This window comes from Anas platyrhynchos, chromosome Z, assembly GCF_047663525.1.
Source record: "Anas platyrhynchos isolate ZD024472 breed Pekin duck chromosome Z, IASCAAS_PekinDuck_T2T, whole genome shotgun sequence".
NCBI lineage: Eukaryota > Metazoa > Chordata > Aves > Anseriformes > Anatidae > Anas > Anas platyrhynchos.
This window is the reverse complement of record NC_092621.1, coordinates 14,262,501-14,280,400: the sequence shown is the minus strand read 5'-3', so window position 1 is coordinate 14,280,400 and position 17,900 is coordinate 14,262,501. Positions and strand designations below refer to the sequence as shown.

The 17,900-nt window shown below is 37.9% G+C and overlaps 1 long non-coding RNA gene across 1 annotated transcript in view; it reads right to left on the bottom strand.

Moving 5' to 3' along the window:
- Positions 1–13,274: 13,274 nt before the first annotated feature.
- The window catches only part of LOC140000817 (uncharacterized), a 20,058-nt gene continuing 15,432 nt past the window's right edge, over positions 13,275–17,900 (bottom strand). Inside the window, exon 5 of the long non-coding RNA XR_011806047.1 lies at positions 13,275–13,713. This is a non-coding gene — a long non-coding RNA (uncharacterized lncRNA). The remainder of the gene's footprint in view (positions 13,714–17,900) is intronic.

Sequence of the window (17,900 nt, the reverse complement as noted above, 5' to 3'; positions counted from 1 at the left end):
ATTTATTTAATGGTCATTTCCATTACATCTGAGCATTTTTACTCATGCATTAAGCAACATAACTAACATCTGTCACATATTGTTTGTTTTCTCTCCCTAGGGAAGAAGTAGGGGTGGGTCTGGTGTTGGTAGAGTGTTTTTCATTTGTTTGTTTGTTTGTTTAGTGTGCATGTTGCTATGTGTTTACAGCAGAAAGCACAAGATCAGAGTGCAATGTTTCACGGAATTAGAGTGGGATATGTAAAGGTTATAGTTGTCCTCAGAAATAACAGGAGTTCCACAGATACCCAGGTAAGACTTTGTCTCTTAGTTTGCGCTACAGGAACACAGCTGGACAAAGTTTTCCTCCTAAATTTCTTTGTCTCAGGCTTAGGAAACTTTTGAAGATGAACACCAAGATCTTGAAACTGATTTGGAATTCAGCAGGGAACCAGTATAGAGAGTAAAGCTATGTGTCTAATGTGGCCATAGTAATATGTTGCTGGGGAGAACACTACCATGTTCTGAAGATACATGATTGCAGACGGTTTCATACACAGAAATATTGTATATATACAACGATATCTGGGATAAGGAAAGAAAAGTGTTCTAAAACTGAACACAGAACAGTATATGGCAATTAGAAATACTCTTTTACTCAGATGGAAAGAAGGACTTTTTACTCAGAAAGAAGGTCTGTCTAGCGGTACTACATTAAAAAAATAAAAATAATAATAATAATAAAAAAAATCCCCAAAAATCCAAATGATGGACTAAACTGAACAGATAATTCAGAAATGTGTATCTGATGAATGTGGAAAAACTACAAGCATTTCAAAACATCTTCAATCTATCATTCTCATCACTTACTGGCTCAAATACAGCTTCAGGCAGCTGTTCTTCATACCGTGCTTGTCTCTTATAGGATTAAGACTGACTAAAACTTCCTTTTCTAACAAAATCTTGTTTTCAGTTGCTTACACATTTGCCAAACTTTATCCATGGGGGATGAAATTTCCCATATCTATGATGAATATTTTGGCAAAACTTCACACAAGGAACTTGGAATGGAATAGGGAAAAATATGTTTTGTTCTTCTTTAAAATATGGGCAACTCTTCTGTGAAAAAAAAAAAAAAAAATCTTGCATCTTTTTTCTTAGAGCGATTGTATAAGGACAGCTAAAGGGGTTGTCAGGATAATTTTTTATGTTTGTTTGTGTCTATGAAAACACATCCATATTTGAGAAAAGCCTCTGAGAAATCTCAATTCATATATACCCAGTAGATATCATTAGATTTCTAGCTGTGTATTGTAGTCTTGTCTCACCAGACCATGTATTCACCATCTCCAAATGTCAGAGTTGTAAGTTAAAAAGCCCATAAGGTTCCAACTGGCTTCTTTGGGCAGTTTGCAAATATTGGAAACAGCAAATTACTTCTGCGCACTCCAAGTCCTGGCAAGATGGATGAAGAAGCTCATTCAAATGCCAAAGGAATATTAGAAGGTGCTAAACTGCCAGCAAACTAGGCTGCAGAAATCTTTCTGATTTTTACAAATAGGCAGAGAGGAAGGGAATGGGAGACCCACAGCTTGGGTGGAGCAAAGAAAATTATAGCATGTAATCCTTGATCTCAGATAACTAATTTTGCATTTGGTTCACTGAGAAAAAGTGGCCTTTCTTTCGAGGGACCTTCATTATCAAGCAATATGGATTGTATCATGCAGCAGTTCTGCCCTTGTTGTTATATATCATTTACCTATGGTTATAATGTATCTTTGAAGGTTTTGAACACTGGTTTTATGTTTTCTTTCAGACTTTTGGTGAATATGTTGAACCTGACAGAATTCACACCAAACCAGGAAGAATGCTTTCTGAAATACTTTGATGAGGTGAGATATCCACCCTGATATTTACTCCTGTAGATAACCAGTTCATCAATTATCAGTTGAGCCACTTTCCATCACCGAGTCACTTTCATCTATCAGCGGTCATGGACTTCAGGAGAGGTCCTGGATGCCTTGCTAATGTGACACCCATCTTTAAGAAGGGTTGTAAAGAGGAGCCAGGGAACCACAGGCTTTTCAGCCTGACCTTGGAGACAGGAAGGGTAATGGAACAGGTCATTTTGAATGCAATCACACAACATGTACAGGACAAACAGGGGATCAGGCCCAGTCAGAATGAAAGGCAAGTCCTACCTGACCAACCTCATCTCCTTCTTTGACCAGGTAACCCAGCTGGTGGACGAGGAAAAAGCTGTTGATGTAGTCTTTAGCAAAGCCTTTGACACAGCCTCCCATGCTATTCTCCTGGAGAAGCTGCCAGCCCCTGGCTTGGACAGGCACACTCTTTGCTGGGTTAAAAACTTGCTGGATGGCGAGGCCCAAAGAGTGGTTTTATGAAACGGTATGAAATGGTATGAATGGTACAGGCAGCTGACAGAAGTTGTGAAATCATCAGCGCTTGTTCTCATGGGGGACTTCAACTTCCCAGACACATCCTGGAAGCACAACACAGCCCAGAGAAAGCAGTCTAGGAGGTTTCTGGTTAGTGAGCCTACCAGGGGAGGTGCCCCACTAGACCTTCTGTTCACAAACAGAGAAGGACTGATGGGAGATGTGGTAGTTGGAAACTGTCATGGGCAGAGTGATCATAAAATGGTAGAGTTCTCCATTCTTGGAGAAGCCAGGAAGGGGACCAGTAAAAACACCGTTTTGGACTTCCGGAGGGCTGACTTTGAACTGTTCAGGACACTGGTTTTCAGAGTCCCTTGGGAGGCAGTTCTGAAGGGCAGAGGGGTCCAGGAAGGCTGGCTTCTCTTCAAGAGGGAAATCTTAATGGCACAGGAGTGGTCTGTCCCCACGTGCCCGAAGACGAGATGGTATGGAAGAAGACCGGCCTGGCTGAACAAAGAATTGTGGCTTGAGCTTAGGAGAAAAAAGAGGGTTTATAATCTTTGGAAAAGAGGATGGGCCACTTGGGAGGACTATGAGGATGTTGTGAGGCTGTGTAGGGACAAAATTAGAAAGGCCAAAGCTCATCTGGAACTCAATATGGTGACTGCCGTTAAAGACAACAAAAAATGTTTTTGCAAATGCATCAAAGAAAAGTGGATGGCTAAGGAGAATCTCCATCCTTTACTGGATGCGGGGGGAAACTTAGTTACAAAAGACGAGGAAAAAGCGGAGGTGCTTAATGCCTTCTTTTCCTCAGTCTTTAGTGGCAAAACCAGTTGTTCCCTACATACCCAGTACCCTGAGCTGGTGGAAGGGGATGGGGATCAGAATGTGGCTCTCACTATCTATGAGGAAATGGTTGGCGACCTGCTACGGCACTTGGATGTATGCAAGTTGATTGGGCCAGATGGGATCCACCTGAGGATACTGAGAGAACTGGCAGAGGAGCTGGCCAAGCCACTTACCATCATTTATCAACAGTCCTGGCTATAAGGGGAAGTCCCAGTAAACAGGCAGCCAGCAAACATGACACCCATATACAAGAAGGGCCAGAGGGTAGACCCAGGTAACTATAAGCCTGTCAGTTTGACCTCAGTGCCAGGGAAGCTCATGGAGCAGATTATCTTGAGTGTCATCATGAGGCACTTGCAGGGCAACCAGGTGATCAGGCCCAGTCAGCATGGGTTTATGAAAGGCAGGTCCTGCTTGACGAACCTGATCTCCTTATATGACAAAATGACATGCTTAGAGGATGAGGGAAAGGTGGTAGTTGTGGTCTACCTTGACTTCAGTAAGGCTTTTGACACTGTTTCCCACATTCTCCTCAAGAAACTGGCTGCTCTTGGCTTGGACTGGCACACGCTTCATTGGGTTAAAAACTGGCTGGATAGCCGGGCCCAAAGAGATGTGGTGAATGAAGTCAAATCCAGCTGGAGACCAGTCACTAGTGGCATTCCCCAGGGCTCAGTACTGGGGCCGGTCCTCTTTAATATCTTCATCAATGATCTGGATGAGGGCATTGAGTGCACCCTCAGTAAGTTTGCAGATGACACCAAGTTAGGTACGTGTGTTGATCTGCTTGAGGATAGGAAGGGTCTGCAGGAGGATCTGGATAGGCTGGACTGATGGACTGAGGTCAACTATATGAAGTTCAGCAAGGCCAAGTGCTGGGTCCTGCACCTGGGGTGCAATAACCCCAAGTGGAGTGCTACAGGCTGGGAGATGAGTGGTTGGAAAACTGCCTGGCAGACAAAGATGTGGGAGTATTGGTTGATAGCCAGCTGAATATGAGCCAGAAGTGTGCTCAGGTGGCCAAGAAGGCCAATAGCATCCTGGCTTGTATAAGAAACAGTGTGGCCAGCAGGTCTAGGTAAGTGATTGTCCCCGTGTACTCGTCTCTGGTGAGGCTGCACCTTGAGTACTGTGTTCAGTTTTGAGCCTCTCGCTACAAGAAGGACATGGAGGTGCTTGAGCAAGTCCAGAGAAGCTGGTGAGGGGTCTGGAGAACAAGTTCTATGAGGAGTGGCTGAGGGAGCTGGGTTTGTTCAGCCCAGAGAAGAGGAGGCTCAGGGGCAACCTTATCGCTCTTTATAAGTACATTAAAGGGGGTTGTAGCGAATAGGGGGTTGGTCTATTCTCCCATGTGCCTGGTGACAGGGCGAGGGGGAACGGGCTAAAGTTACGCCAGGGATGTTTTAGGTTGGATATTAGGAAGAACTTCTTTACTGAGAGGGTTATTAGGCACTGGAATGGGCTGCCCAGGGAAGTGGTGGAGTCATCATTCCTGGAGGTCTTTTAAAGATGTTTAGATGTTGAACTTAGCGAAATGGTTTAGTGGAGGACTTGTTAGTGTTAGGTCAGAGGTTGGACTCGATGATCTTGGAGGTCTCTTCCAACCTAGATAATTCTGTGATTCTGTATAAAATCCAGCTGGCAACCGGTCATGAGTGGTGTCTCCTGAACATTGATTGGTGTTGGGACTCATCCTCTTTAATATCTTTGTTGATGATTTGGATGAGGGAATCAAGTACACCCACAGTAAGTTTACAGATGAAACCAAGTTGGGGGAAGTGTTGATCTGCTGGTGGTTAGGAAGGCCCTGCAGAGGAACATGGACAGGATGGGTCGTTGGGCAGAGGCCAGTGGGATGAGGTCAACATGGCTAAGTGCTGGGTCCACTTTGGTCACAACAACCCCATGCAGTGCTACAGGCTTGGGGCAAAGTGGCTCGAAAGCTGTGCGGAGGAAAAGGCTCTGGGGGTGTTGGTTGATGTTCACCTGAACATGAGCTGGCAGCATGCCTAAGTGGCCAAGAAGGCCAACAGCATCCTGGCTTGGATCAGGAATACTGCAACTAGAAAGACCAGTGAGGTGATCCCCTGTACTCAGCTCTGGCAAGGCTGCACCTCAAATACTCTGTTCAGTTTTACACCTCTCACTTCAAGAAGGACGTGGAGGCCCTGGAGCATGTCCAGAGAAGGCTACAAAGCTTCTGAGGATCTGGATCATGAGTCTTATGAGAAACAGCTGAGGGAACTGGTTTGTTTAACCTGGAGAAGAGGAGACTCAAAGGAGACCATATCTCTCTCTACAGATACCTGAAAGAAAGGTGTGGGGAGCTGGGGATCAACCTCTTTTCACAGATAACCAGTGATAGAACTAGAGGGAAAGTCTTCAAGTTGCAAATGGGGAAGTTTAGGTTGGAAATCAGGAGACATTTCTTCTCAGAAAGAGCAGTCAGGCACTGGAATGGGTTGCCCAGGGAGGTGGTGGTGTCACTGTCCTTGGGGGTGTTTAAGGAATGGTTGGACTTGATGCTTAAGGACATGGTTTAGTGGGTGACATTGGCAGTAGGTTGATGGTTGGAACAGATGTTCTTGGAGGTCTTTTCCAGCCTTAATGATTATATGTTTCTATGATTCAATTTGTAATGTGATAGATTAATATTAAATAGGATTCTTTTTATTAGAATATCATAATGTATTAAATAAAACAGTATCCACACCAGGAGAAACACTGAAGTTCTATGGGAAACCATGATTCTGGTATTTCCCAATAGTTCTTCATTATTGTTATCATTACAATTCCCCATTTCTTAGTAAGCAACAATATTGAAATTATTATCTTTGGCTCATTTCTATTTAACAAGGAGAGAGAGAATCATTTAAAAGCCCATATAGCATCTTCTGTTGGTCTTTCAATAGGCAGAGAGGAATGAAAAAAGTCACATCTGATTTTTAACACTTTAAAGGTCATGACTATCAGAACCACACACTATGGCCAGTCTTGACTTGGCAGGAAGGCTATTAAATATTTGCTGAGTTTAGTTTATTATTAGTAAAAACAATGCCAGTTGTGAAATAAATGACCAATTATCTGCTGCAAATTCCAGATAAAACTTTTTTTTTTTTTTTTTTTTTTTTTTTTTGGTGTGTGTGTGTGTGTTTGTTAGCTTATCTGAAAGACCTGGAAAGGTGTTCTTGGAATTGAATGGGCCAAAATACCCTTTTACAATCACCAACCAGCCGTATGAAGTCATTGGGTTCCAAAAGACAAGGAAAAAAATGTTTCCTGTTTTGTACATAATCTGAGAAATTTTCTGTTTTCTCTGCTAAATATATTCAAAAGAACACTACTAGCCTTTTAAAGACAACAGAAAAAGGAAGCATAATTTTAAACAGAAATATAAGATTTTAGAAGTGCTGGGCAAGTTAAAGGAAAATAGGAAATGTGAAAGACAAAAAGAAACACATAATGAATGGGTCCAGTTGCCAGGTATAAATGAAGGAGCAAGAAGCAGGTCAAAAGGAGATTCAAGAACAGCCTGTAGTAGTTCTAAGGATCAGTTTGGAGACCTTCAGAAACTCAGAAACAGGGCTGATGGGATACCATCTACTTGCACTGGTGCTTCTGTACTTCACAAATATGGCTTCAATAGGTATGATAGCAAATGGTGGTCATAGTGATTAAAGATATGAATTCAGCAGAGTTAAAAAAATTCAGAGGACAATGGGTGTTGCCACATATGCTGATGTGATTATGAATGCTTTAATTTGCTTAAAGAGATCAGCACAATTATGCTTCACTTTTAGTTAAAGTTACCATTTTCAGATCTGCAACATTCATATACATCATGTCAATAGTTATACTATACCCAAGTGATACTTTATGGTTTAGGCATATTGTGGTTCTCCCAATGGCTTGTTCAAACTGATTCACTGTTTACTGAACTTTGATTTCTGCCACCATTCCGGAGTAATTTTCAGGACAGCAACTGTAAAGAATACTTGTAAAATAAACAGCTTCCCTTTATTTGTGTGATGAAGTCTGTGTCTCCATCCTGAGACTCTATAAAGTCACACTTAGATTTGTATGAAATTATATTTTTCCTCGAATTTCTTTATTTTCACCCTTAAAAATTCCTAATCTCACTGAAGCACACAGTGGAACATGAATAAAACTGAGGTCTGTGATTACACTAAATTTACTTATACTCACATAAGAAAAACAAAAATGAAAAAAAAAATATTTTGGGAGTAGCCATGATAGGAGAAACTTTGCTAAACTTGATTCTATAGGAAATGTGATCAGGTCCTACATTCCATTTTACTTTAACTATATGTCACACTTCTGTAAAGACACAAATAGTCATCAAACAAAAGGGTTCTTCCTGATGATACACTATTAGCAGTAACAATTTATTTTTAGTTCAGTAAGTATTTATCTGAGGCTAAAGAGATATAGCCATGTGGTCCAATATTCTTTTAAAATATTTACGGTTTGCTCATTCAGAACTCAGAGTGATATCTTAATTGTACTCAAGAACAAGGGATAATTTCAGTATTATTATGATGACAGCACAGTCATATTTGTATTGCTTCTAACTCCAAAGCAACATTAAGAGAGCCTTTGTTTAACCATCTGCTTAGAAAGCACAGGCTAAAAATATATTGGACAGTTTGTCTCTCTTCTAATCATATTATAAATTGCTTCTATACAAACATCCACACCTACACAGCTGCTTCTTATCTGTGCAGTTATCACACTTTGATTCACAGTAATCAAATGTCAGATTAGTGTAGAATACATATTGTGGTCAACATCAGAAATATTCTTGGTTTCTTTAGATTATACTCATATAATCTGCTCTCAGATCTGTGTATTTCTGAATGGGAGTAGTCCTATTCATTCTGAACTAAACCTCAATGTGTAAACTTTTGAAGATCCATGGTAATTAAAACTAGTAACAAATATTGTTAAAAGAATTGTAAATAAACATGTATCTTCTGCGTTGATCCTGTTACCATAACCTCAAAGTAATTACACTGCAATCAGAATTGCAGGGGAAAAAAAAAAAAAAAAAAAAGGAAGGGAAGGGAAGGGAAGGGAAGGGAAGGGAAGGGAAGGGAAGGGAAGGGAAGGGAAGGGAAGGGAAGGGAAGGGAAGGGAAGGGAAGGGAAGGGAAGGGAAGGGAAGGGAAGGGAAGGGAAGGGAAGGGAAGGGAAGGGAAGGGAAGGGAAGGGAAGGACACAGTGCAATTTCTCTCTGTATATTCTGTTACACAACCACACTTTCTAAAACCGAGACAGAAACTAGATTACTTTCTACATCTTTGTTTAGCTGCTAGTTTATCAACATAAGGGTAAAGAAGCAAAAGATAGAGAAGCAATTTGTAATATTTTGAAAAATGCACTCCATGCCAGTGAGAAGAGAAGAGAAACCTCAGATTTCATTCTCTTATACTGAAAAGAATCAACAAACATCAAAATACAGTAATATGGCAACCTTTACTTTCAAGATAAATGTCAGGCTATGTACCTGACTGGGAAAAAAAAAAAAAAAAAAAGTGAAACACAGCAGAAATTTCATTTTAATTATACTGCAAGATTGTGGAAATTGTAATGGAATGAAAAATATATATCCAGAAAAACACATAAATCCTTCCCAATGCCTCCTTCCCCACCCCTCCACACCCCCCCCCCCCCCCCCCCCCCCCCAACAAGGTGGGGCATTACACCAAATTAAACAAGGAGTTTTGGCTAAAGGACAATTTCTTTGTATTCTAATGATTACCACAATCTTTTTCAAACTCATTTACTGTTACTATTAACCTATATAAATATTTTTGATTTTTTAAAGGGTCATTACACTCATGAGTTCCTGCTAAATGAGACTAAGTAATAGAGTTGCTACCAGAATAGGACAATTTGTGGAAAACAAAACTAAAGTGATTACGCAACTTATCATGGCAAATCTTGACCTTACACAGGAGATTCAGGACTTTTTTCAAAAGCTAAGCATACTTATTTTGGTCTCTGATAGCTTTATTAAATTATACTATCCAAAGAACATTTCAATTACAAGCATTGGTTACAAGACAAAATACTGTGTTGGATAAAATACTTCTTTCTAATTCCAAATCCATTGAAAAAAATGTAAAATCCAAAGCCATTCTGAAATCATGATCTATGTATTATTTTTAAATTGAAAGTTTATCCCTTTCTAGCATTTGTGGTGTCATTAGATCAAGTTTTCAGACTCATATATTGCAAATGTAATGGGTTAAAATCAATTTCTTTTTTAATAAAAACCTCCTCCACAAAACAAAGATTTAGGCATAAGATCTTCAGCTTTAAAATTCATAGTAGGCCTGCCAATAAAAAATACAGGTTACGAGTTTTAAGTGACAATTTAAATTCCGTTAGAAATGTATATAGGAATATTATACTTTTGACAGAAATTTCTGTCCTAAAATATGTGATTCCAAGACCATATCTCCTTTTGATTTACTAACTCTTTCCATATTCTCTTCTGAATATTATTGAAATCCTAGGTATGTCAAAGAAATAAGCCTGAGTAATGTAACCATACGTATATTTTTGGCTTCTGTCATGTGGTTATTTCTCTTGTATTGTTGCTCACCAGATGCATAAGAATCACTGCTGAACTTGGAGTGTGAATATTTTCACCTCAGTAGCACCACAAACTAAAAGGTGTATCTTTCAAAGAGTTTGAAATTCTCTAGAACAAAACACTACTGACACCAAACATTGGTGAGACCATGCTGTAGCTGTGCACAGCAAGCATAAGGAATTTCTTTTGAATCCTTTTCACCCTAAATCCTAATCACAAAATGGGTCTGGATATGTGTATGCATGTATCTGAGTAAAATATCAAGATGACCTAAACCAATTAAAATAAAGAACCCATTTTGATTTTGTGCACCATTTAGATTTAGTTAAACTAATGAAGTGACACCTGTTTTTATTAGCTCAAGGCTAGGTTCATTGCTTTTCTTGTATGAAGGAAAAAAAAAAAAAAAAAAGGTCTAATTAAAATTAAACACCCTGCTGTAGATGCTTCTTTATGTGCATTTCAGTGTATCTGTTCAAAGAACTGAAATGCCTTTCTGGAACCCTGTTAAAAGGGCATGTTATCATTTAATGACAAATAATCCCTTCTGACACCAGCAAAAGACAAGTTTGGTTATTAAACTAACAGAAGTAACATTTTGTTATGTGCCTAATGAGCTAGAAATACATTCAGTTTGTGCTCCAGTTGAAATGCAAACACTAAGCAGCCATCCAGACCCATACTCTTTAGACTAAAATTTATCAAAATAAACCTTAAACAGAGGGTAAACATAATTTATCTCAGGTTTATTAGATACCGTCTTTTGTTGTTGTTGTTGTTGTTGTTTTTTTAATTTGTATTGTTCTTTAGCTCCTAGACAAAACAATACAAGCTCCAAGATAATGAGTAAATGAGTAAGTGGTAAATAGATTTAACAATAATAGGAAGTACCTGCAGAAAGGAAAAACACTGTATAACTCAGACATTACTTAATGAAACTAAGAATTGTGTAATCCACTTGAACCAAAGCTTACACCTCAGATGGGATTTTAAAAAGGAAAATGGAAAGGAAAATGTGAAACACTCTCTGGAGCAGTTATGACACCTCCATGAAGCAGAAAAGAGTCAGCGTGTCAGGGAATAAACAGAGCTGATTCAGTGACTGGTCATGTCACTCTGAATATGCTGATTAAAACCCTGAAGATATCAGAAGTTTTCCAGGTGTGATGTTCATTAGCTATTGCTACAACCAGCTCCAGGGGATTAGTAACATAGTGTGCTGAAATACTCTTTTCCACCTCATCAAATATTCACCTTCCTGAAGTTCATTTGCCGCCACCATCTGTGCTCATGTAAGCAGACCATGCTTGCTCATCCACCATGTTGTGAGGGTTTCCACAGACTATTTCTATTTCCCAGTTTAGATAAACAGATTTGTCATCCCCACTGTCACACATTTAACAGCTCTAATACCACATGGATTATGCTGACTTCAGATTTTAAGAGCCATCAAATTCAGATGTCTTTTAGCCCTCTGACACAAAATTGTGCTTTCTTTATTAATATAGTATTAATAGTTTCATTGCAGTGGTGTGTCACACAACAGGGCCACCAGTCTGGGGACTGAATCTTGTATCATACCTACATGCATCCATCAACATCAGACTTGTTTACTATTGTAGACACTTTTGAGAGATGTTTCAGGAAACCAGTCACTACTTTAGAACATTTTGGTTTCTTTAGCAGAAATAAGCTTTAGCTTCACTACATCATGCTCATGTTCAGAAAGCGTCTTCTTCATAGCACAATCATTGCATATCCTTGCATAGTTTGGATGTGGGGACTTTGAAGCAGAAGTTTTTGCTCTGAAAAGTCTGTATTCACCTGAGAAAGTTGGCAACATTCCCATTGCATTACTTACCCAGTCTCAGCCTTGTGGCTGCCACTACAGTGTCTATACTGTACCAAAGTACTTGTACCAGAACATACTCATGTATCACAGAGTCATAGCTGGATGTGTCATGTAGCTAAAGAAATGCCAGCAAAACTTATCAGTAGGAATCTATGTCTAATCATTAAGAATCCCTACCAAACTTAGTCCCTGCAGTAACAACCTAACTCTACTATGTTGTGAGAAGCCATAATGCTGAAGCTTGCTTTCTATAATCCAAATAACGCCTCTGTGTATTCATTTACTCTGTTCATATTGCAGAGCTTCCCAATGTACTCATTTCTGCTGGGCACTGTATGTCTCAAGCTACTTGTTTCATGTCCTGCCAAATCAGATGAACAACTGAAACTGCCCAGACAGATAACCATTTGTGCAAGACACTGAGCTGGAACTGAGACCCTAGGGCTGAGATTCATCTCAATTATTTGAGATGTCTGCAACATAGATTATGACTTCTGAGATAGCTGTCCTCAGCTCCCAGGTGGAGTGATTCAGCTGACCTATTTCTAGTCATCTGCTTTAGGGTAAGATGACATAAGCACCAGAAGAATTATCTGTCCCTACACTGAGTTTAAAGGAAGCCCAAGGTGACTACCTCAGTGGGGGATGTTGATATTATTATATGTTTTCTCTAGCAAGTCTTCTGAAATCAGCTCTTCCATTTGCTCACTTTAATAACACACATTTTAACAGGAACTACTACCTCATTTCTTTTCCCCTTCATTCTGGTATAGGTCACATTTACATTCACTTTTTCCTGCACTGAGCACTAGTAGAATAAACTTAATCTACAGGAAGACAACTTGTCCCTTGTAGTTGTCTGAAGCATTCAGAATTCTTTTTACTGAGCAATAAATGATTCATTGTTTTTATTCATTTTATTTCCTTCTCTGAATAAGTGGTTCATTTGGTGACAGGTAAAGAAAATGTAAGTACTATCTTTCTGCCTACAGTAAGGTAAACTATTCTGCCACACAGAATTCCCTGTTTGGGAAGACTACCTCTGCCCTGAAAAAAAAATCTCTGCCAGTATGTACATCTCATGTTTTAACCAGTGGCCCCTACCTTGCCAAAATCACAGTCTGCATAACTGATCTCTAATATTTTACTATCCAGGTATGCAACCAGCTATAAGATACAAGAAAAATGTAGACAATACATTGCTACCGATCTCATTGAAGTTTCCCTTAGGTGTGGGAGGGCTGTCTAGGATGGCTGAACATTTTGGTTGAAAAGGGATGTGAGATTTTCAGAGTAAACATGAATAGCCATGACAGCCTAACATCTATGCTAATACAATGCTAAGTCTTTTTGTATTCATTCCCTCCTATGGAACTTGTGTGCCTGACTGTGTGTTATCCAGGTCCATTATGTATGTAGTGAAGGGCAGAGGTTCAGAAACCAGAAAGATGGTAGTCTGTTCTGCTTAGACGAGGAACATTCAGGCCTGGATGGGACATGGTCAAACACAAGTGAAGACAATCATATACTCCCTCTACTAAACTCAAACATTTATTATGTTCCTTGTAGACTGAAAACAAAACAAAGGTAAATGTTAAAGCCACAAACATTCTTCAGTTTCAGAAACAATCTCCATGTACACTGAACATATGAGCCCAAAGAAAACAAGTGGCAATTCAGTTCTGTAAGTCTTTCACTCAAATTCTTTATTTCAGTACGTATATAGCCCAGATGTCTCTCTTTATCCTAGTTTAGACATAACTTACTCTTTTCTTAGAAATATTGGTATAAGAAGACAAAAACAAAAAAGACAACACCAAATCCTGATGCAAAGTGGCTAAATCATACATTTACATTGGCAACATGAAATTTACTGAAAGGCACAATTTTTAATGATAACGATTAATTATACGGGGAAGTGCATTTCAACTTCAATGGCCATTACACTGTCTGGTTTTCATTATTTTAGAGAAGCATGTAACATCAGGTGAAGGCCAACAACTCCCAGATCTAGAAAGAAAAAAAAGTTATTTTTCTTTTGTGAAAAAATAGCATACTGGCATTTTTCAAATACTGTTTCATATTTGTTTTATGTTATCACAATATTTCAGTGCTAATATTTCTAAACCTAATTCACAGTTTTATTTATACACATGAATTCTCATAAAATGAGAGAATTTTATTCTCCATTTTATGCTTCAGATCTGCAGTACTTATTCATGAAAAAAAAAAAAATCTACTGAAATTAACAGGAATGTTGTCACATAGATGGCAAAAGTGATTTATACAAATGTCATTTACCTGTGAAAGGCAAAGACTTACCAAACTATAGAACAGGCAATATAGCCTAAAAGGAGGTAGCATTTCATCTACAAAAACTACTATTCATATGCATGCCTACACAAATATCTTTCTTTCGATTTGTTTCAATGGAAATGCTCCTGTCCAATTTCTACCTCAGCTGTGACCATGGGCAAGTCTCTGTACCATACTTAGAGAATAAAACTTCTCTACTTATACAAGACTTATAAAAACTCTGCCTTTTTCATAGTAAGGTGCTCACATACCAGTGAGGATAATATAAGGACAAATAACACACTTGAACAATGTAATGAAGCACAATTTGAAGCCAGCTCAGGTATTTTTACCCTCTATATCAATGTGCCCAGAAATGTCTCAGTATTTCCATTGATTATTTTTTTTTATTATTTTTCTTCACAAAAAAAATGAGCTGTCATTTCACTATAGTAAAAGCTAAATTTTGTTTCTAATTTTTTATAGGTGATATTTGTTTATAACATAATTTGTTGCTTAGAAAAACAGTGAAATTCTCAGTGTCAAGTTTTGTAGAGTTTACAAAATCCATTGCAAAAAAATATATTTTTAAAAACTAATACACGTGATGGAAAATGGCAGATAAGGAAAAAGAGGACAGATACATCAGTTAGACTATTGATCTTTGCATGTATTTAAGGGAATTAAATGCATATGAAAGTTATTTATACTGATAAAGATGAAAACATTAAGTATTTCATCTACAGGAGAGACAGAATGTACATTGAAGGCACAATCTTTCTAACTGTTACTCACACAAAAATTATTCTAAATCTTAGTCAAGACTATATATTTCATGCAAGTGCAAGGTAGCAAAAGAGAGCATAAATATCACTTTTAGAGTGGAAATGATAATCCAAAGCTCACCACAACTAAATATAAAAATTGGACATGTGAATAAGAAATAAAAAGAATGCAAGTACTGCACTATAAGAATTGTATTTCAGAGCTATATCTTTATGATCTGAGAACAAGTGTGGGAATAACTGTGTTTTTCACAATGCTATGTAACCCTCTGATCTGTTTCTCTGAGACGCCTGTGTGTTATTACATTTAGTAATTAAGAATGCGAAAGTACATTTTGTTGTGTTTGGGATATTAATACTCTCCCCAAATGCACCCAGGGAGTATACAAAGAAAACCATACTGAAATATATTATGAACATATTAATGGTCTAGAATTCCAATCCTAAGAGTCCCAAAACCATCTCCCATACTTCAGGGAAGACCTGTTAGCAGACATTTCTGTGCTGCACCACCATGTATGGAAGAAGAGAAAGGAGTCACCACAAGACAAGAATCATAGTGTGAGAAGGAAGTTTTATAACTGATTCTAACTTGTGGTTTAGATTTTAGATAATACATTATTTACAGTTTATAAAGTAACAGCTAATTTTGTAGTGTAGGAGATGCCAGAACATTCCAGAATACTAATCCATCTGACTGAAAAAAGGAATGTTTTTCTGGGATTCACCTGATAAAAAGTAAATCCTGGTTATATTTCATGTTTTATTTAATTTAGTTATTTAATTGGAGATTTAATCGCTATCTAATATTGAGGGAAAACTGTAGTTTTATGTATTTGATGTTGTTTAAATTCATCCTCAGTTTCATTTAATATCAACCAGCAATATATATATGTATTTTTCATTTCATTTTCATTTTCATTTTCATTCATTTCATTTCAGTTGCTGTCAATTTTCTTAATTTGTGATACTAATTCAGAACATCAGAGAGCCAAAGAGGGTATCACCTCCTTCACCTACTTTTCCATCCAGCTCTACATACTTTGTTCTTTTCTGGGTATAGGAAGAAGTATCCAGTAAAGACCATTAAAAGCAGAAGACAAGAAATAACAGAAAAGAAGGAAGAAAGCAAAAATGAAACAACTAAAATCAAGAGAAAAGATCTGATAACTGTCCAACAATAATGTTGCTGAGGAAGAAAAGAGGGGTTGGTTAGTCATTAGTAGCAGAGGCTGAACCAAAGCAAACTTTGTAGATACCAATATTTCAGGCACAGCCCAGATTCTCCTCCATGCCACTCCTCTTTCCTAATGCATTTCCTAATTTCTTGTCTAATATCATTCCAGATAAAGAGTAGCTTCAGAGTCAAGCATGAGAACATGATGAAAACTCAAACAACGGTAAATACAGACTCATATAATCTGACAATATGACAACTTTAGCAATATCTTGCACACTCACGGGCATCATATATTTTGTCTTCTGTTGGTAATAATTTAAGGTGCTGTTTTTTTTTTTTGTTTGTTTGTTTGTTTTTGTTTGTTTGTTTTGTTTGTTTCATGGTGGAGGTTTGAAGTTTTTTTTTTTAATTTTGATTTTTTTTTTTTGTCAGCAAATTTTCCTGAATAATTTCAAAGTTGGCATCATTTTCTTGTGCTCTTGTATGCTAATTGTCTGTAATGAGGAATCCCAACCTGTTTTCAAACTCACAGCTACAATAGGAACTTACTAGAAGTCCCATTTCACATTTATTTAGAACCATCAGATCTGAAGAACTGACAGTACTTTCCAAACTGAAAGAGATGTTTCTCACTGTCATTGTCATACAGCAAAAGCATACAAATAATTCCAGTAAGTCAAATCAAAAGACTCAGTTTCTAGAAGTGGAAGACTAAAGAAATATAATAATAGAGCAAATGCATAGTGATCTTCTCCTTGAATACTTTCCCAGGCTACACAGCTTGACAGTTTTCCATACATAAATGAGCATATGAGGAAGAACACTTAAAGGGAACTAGATAATATTATTTATTATTAAGCCACGCTATACATATGCAGTCAAATAAAAATAATATTGCCATTGTTATACTGTATATTCACAATGCAATATCCAGTCAGTAGCAAACTTACTGTAAAAAACAAACAAACAAACAAAAAAAGAGTAGATACCATATACTCCCACTTACTCAATTGAAAGTGGTCACATTAAATGCAACAGAAATAATATTAGAATTAAGTAGTAAAACTATTCAAAATCATTTGATGCTGTCAGGGCAATCACCTAAAAACTGGTAAGAAAACAAATCGTTTTCTCAGTGAGGAAAACAATGGGACAGTCACACTTCATTCTTTTCATGCTATTGTTACTTTATCTTGAATATACTGAATTCCTTTCCCAAAGAGCTACTAGAAACACAGCTGTCCTGTATAGAAGAGGTCCTGTTTAACAGAGGTAACAACAGGCTGACCTATCCTGTTTCCCATAATCTATCAGTCTGATTCTCCTGATACTTCTTCTTACAATGTGTTGAATGTATTATGGTGACTCTCTTTCCATGGTGAGTTTGCCAGTGTGTAACAGAACGGGATCCCTGTGTAAGAATGAAAAGCCATGGCCACTGCTGAACAACCGGTCAATTCTGTATTAAACACCAGCTAAAGCACTAAGTAAAGATCAATTACCCCTTAGCAGCATATTCTCAAAGAACACAACTGGGTAGTTCAGAAAATAAAATAAGACGTAGGCATAATTGGACAAAGAAGAAAAAATAATGACACCATATTCTTCCATCTTTATAAAAAGATGCCAAAGCTGGCAGTGCTGGATACGGAAGGGAAAGAAACTTCTCTCACTTCATCTGCCCTAATAATTCCTTGACTGAGGAAACTAATGCTCACAATGATCAAATTAACCTGTTCAAGTGAAAAAAATTACCTTGGTCTCTTAGATCTGAAACCAACAGACTATCCATTAGATACACTAGTACTGTGTATCCACATACACTTGCTTAGTCTAGCAGGACAGCTTTGGAACTGAACCAAAATACATGGAATACAACAGAAATCTTTTTCTTGATATCAGTGGCCAGCAGATCCTCAGCACCATGATCACAAAAT